This window comes from Prionailurus bengalensis, chromosome A3 (assembly GCF_016509475.1).
Source record: "Prionailurus bengalensis isolate Pbe53 chromosome A3, Fcat_Pben_1.1_paternal_pri, whole genome shotgun sequence".
NCBI lineage: Eukaryota > Metazoa > Chordata > Mammalia > Carnivora > Felidae > Prionailurus > Prionailurus bengalensis.
Window position 1 is genome coordinate 43,108,369 of NC_057354.1, and position 4,301 is coordinate 43,112,669.

Consider the following 4,301-nt stretch of genomic DNA (forward strand, 5'->3'; position numbering starts at 1 on the left):
GTGAAGCCGGCCGCAGTGGTAGGGGGAGCGAAGTTCACTGCTCAAACTTATGGGATGCCACACAAGCCTGTTCGCCACATCCTGTTCCAGCCCTAGAAGGCCCAGGAGCTCCATGATGACCAGCACAGAGCATGCACTCACGTCTGGACAGTGCCAGGAGCTATGTTTGACTTGGCAGAGATGTGTAAGGGATAAAAGTGGAGTCTGAATGCACATTCCTGGGTCCCCTGCTGGGGAATCCATGACTCTGACCGCCTGGGGCTCACAGCTCCTTTCTGAGGGTGTGACTAAGCTCCCTTGGTGGTCTTGAACTTGTATATCTGGGTTAAAGATGGCTCCCTGACTTCAGAGGAAAATGGGATGGCCATGTCTGGCTGCTGAGGACAAGTTGTGGACACCATACGTGGAGCAGTGGGCGCTGGGAAGGGAACTGGGAGTCTGAAAAGCATTGACCTCGCTGTGAGCACAGCGTGCCCTCCCCACACCCGCAGGACTATTGTATTCAGCCTCAACTAGGAGGTGGGTGGGGTATGCGCACCCCCGTAAGTGTTCCACATTGAGTCCTAAGTCTGCCAGTCCTTCAGTTGGGCTTCCAGGTATGCTTTTTTTTGTTTTATTAAATTTTTTTTTTAATCTTTATTTATTTGAGAGAGAGAGAGAGAGACAGAGTGCAGCAGGGGAGAAACAAAGAGAGAGAGGAGACACAGAATCCGAAGCAGGCTCCAGGCTCCGAGCTGTCAGCACAGAGCCCCATGCGGGGCTTGAACTCATGAACCATGAGATCATGACCTGAGCCGAAGTCAGACGCTTAACTGATTGAGCCACCCACATGTCCCTGTTTTTCTTTTTATTTTTTTTTAATGTTTATTTATTATTAAGAGACAGAGAGAGACAGAGCATAAGCATGGGAGGGGCAGAGAGAGGGGGAGACACAGAATCCGAAGCAGGCTCCAGGCTCCGAGCGGTCAGCACAGAGCCCAATGCAGGGCTCGAACCCACAAACCACGAGATCATGACCTGAGCTGAAGTCAGACACTCAACTGACTGAGCCACCCAGGTGCCTCCCAGATATGTTTCTAAAACACTAACTACAGGTCACATCTAATTGAAAGGATATTGACACTGCCCAGGACACAAAAAGAAATGCCTGGGTATAGGATGGCAGTGGGCAGAGAAACCCTATCAAGAGCAAGACAAGGGTGCCTACAGCCTAAATTATGAAACCTCTATTTTGAGTTAACTCCTTGGGCTACTGTTAACTGGACTTAAGCTTATCCTTGTTTGCATAGCCATATTAACTCCATCTACCCCTGTGCTGTCCAGTATGGTGGCCTCCAGCCAAGCACACTGATAGAGCATTGGAAATGCAGCCAGGGCACCTGGGTGGCTCAGTTGGTTAAGCATCCAACTCTTGATTTCGGTTCAGGTCATGATCTCACAGTCTATGAGTTTGAGCCCCACATCGGGCTCTGTACTGATGGCACAGAACCTGCTTGGGATTCTTTCTCTCTCTTCCTCTCTCTCTGTCTCTTACCCTTTCTCTCTTTCTCAAAATAAATATAAATAAACTTAAAAAAAAAAGGAAACACAGCTGGTCTAACTGGCATGTGTTGTCAGCATCAACCATGCACTGATCTCAAGAAAAAGACTGATTTCAAGAAAATAAGATGAAGTACTCATTAATAATGTTTTATACTGACTACATGTTCAAGCGATGCTCTATTTATATATTGAGTTAAATAAAATATCTTATTAAAGTTCATCTCTCTTGTTACAGGTTGAATTGTATGTCTCCCAAAGATGTGTTAGAGTCCTAACCACAGAATGTTATCTTATTTGGAAATAGGGTTGCAGATGTAATCAGCTCAAATGAGGTCATCCTGGAGAAGTGAGGTGATTGATGTCCTTCTAAAAGAAGAGACACAGTGGTATGTCTACAAGCCAAGGAACACCAGGAATTGTCAGCAAACAAGAGGCAAGAAGCATCCTCTACAGGTATTGGAGGGAGTACGACCCTGCCCACGCCTTGATTTTGAACTTCCTACCCCCAGAACTGTGGGACAGTAAGTTTCTGTTGTTCTAAGCTGTCTAGTTTCTGGTACTTTGTTACAGCACCTGTAGAAAACGAATGCATCTCTTTTTATTTATTTTCATGTGTCGACTAAACTCTTGTGAAGGGGACATACTATGGTTTCCATTTTCCAGATGAGAAAATGGAGGCCCAGGGAGGCCAAACAGCACGTGCAAAGTTGCCAGAGCTACTAAACAACAGACACAGACTTCAGACCCCCGTCTTCAGACCTCAGTGCTCTTTCCATTGCTGACCAGAGATACTCATCGGTTCACCCTGCACTGTTTATTGAGCACCTACGATTTGCCAGACACCGTTCTAGGCACTCGAGATAGATTAAGGAACAAAGCAAAGAGCCTTGTCTCCTTGTGCTTACACAGTAGCAGGGAGAGACAGACATTAAATAATAAACATAATGAATATGGAAACTATCGTATCAGAGTAAATGCTATGAGGAAGTAACTAGGACAGGGTAAGGGAGCTGGCAGGGGGGCGGGAGCAGGGTGGCGGCCAGTGTGCAGTATTAGAGGGTCAGGTGGGGCCTCCTGAAAAGGCAAGATTTCAGCAAAGACATGAAGGAGCTTAGGAACTAAACCATGCTGATCTCTGTGGGAAGCGTGTCCCAGGCATACGGGACAGCTGGTGCAAAATGACTGTGTGCAGACTTGAGACACAATCAAGGGGAAATGACGCACCTACCCGGTGGGTTCTTGGTGCTTCTGCTGCTCATTTTGAATGTTTTCTTCTCACCTCTTCATGAGCCTTGACCAGCCTTGACCACAAGGCCCCCGTAGAAGAGCCTTAGAAGTCTCACCCGGGGTTGCCCTGCACAGGTGGACAACGCAGCCACAGGAAAGCCTGGTGCACAAGGACATCAGATGTCCACCCACCAAGGACAGTCCGGGGCGGCTGGTCCGCACAGATTCTGGGAGTCCAGGCTGGACAAGTGGAAGACCATCCCTGCTGAATGGGGTTACACAGGCTGCTGTCCCAGAGTCTGCAGGAGGGCCTGGGCTGGGGACAGGAGCCAGAGAGAACATTTTACTTGCCCAGAATGTGCCACTTGCACTTTACTCACCTGCAGATATAATGCCACCTGTGTCACTATCAGCGGTGGGGTGATATCGGTGAAGATTATTTGTTTAAGGCAGTCTAGCCCCAAGTGTGTGAAGAGTGGTGTGGGGAGTGTTTTTGGAAGGTGTCCCAAGAAGAAGAGTCTGAGATAAAGTTAAATATCCCTTCTCTGAGAACAGGGTGTGACTCTGATAGCCCCTGGGCTTTGGAGGGGACAGTACTCTTGGATGTTTGATTGTACGGTTTCACTATTAATTATTTATTCCAGTAAGAACACCAGCACTCTTACGAGACACCCTTGTGGCATATCAACCATGCTTCCCTGGCCAAGGCAAATAACAGAAAGCCAGAAAGCCCAGTGTCCCCACAGGCATCATCAGAGTGGTGGCATGTCGGCCACGTGAAAGAATGGTGATTCCTAGGGCTCCGGCCGTCCTGGCCAGAAGGGGCAGGGCCAAGAAGCAGTTTCATTTCTTGGCAGAGAAGGCAAGAACAGACTCTCCTCCCACCCCATGGCCCACACCCTCCATGCTATCTGTCCTCCTCCACTCAGTCCAGTATTGCTCAACAGGGTGGTGGCTCTGGAGGAGAGCCCCCCTCTTGACTGGGATAGAGGAGAAAGAACTGAGCAAGATGGTGGCCCTGGGGTCAAAAGCCAGCATCCTTGCCCTCTCCGCATTCCCTACGAGGGGGTCTCTCTGGCATCCATTTTAATACAATCCCCATTTTGCAGATAGGGAAATAGACCCATCCAGAGGGGGCCAGATTCTGCCCAAGAATGTGCTAAGGTTAAGACAGCCAAATGAAATAGCTACAAAAGACATATACACACACAGACAATTCTAAAACCAGAAAAGGAAGACTCACGTTGATGGAAGCCTCACTTCTGCTGGAGAAGAGTCACTAAAACAAAGAAACGACAGTATGGAACAAAGGGAAAGGCATCGGTTAGGAGGTGAGAACTAGCTTTCTCACAAATTCCCCTCATGACCTTGAGGGGGTCTTTGTCTCTCTCTGGGCCTCTGTTTTGCTTGCTCTGAAACGAGGAGTGCACGAGCGTCGGCAGTAGGCTGGAGCCACTCCTGCCAGCTTGTGAGAGTAGACTGCGCGCATCTCTGCCTACTTCCACGCTCAATGATGTCACTCAGGTAGGCTG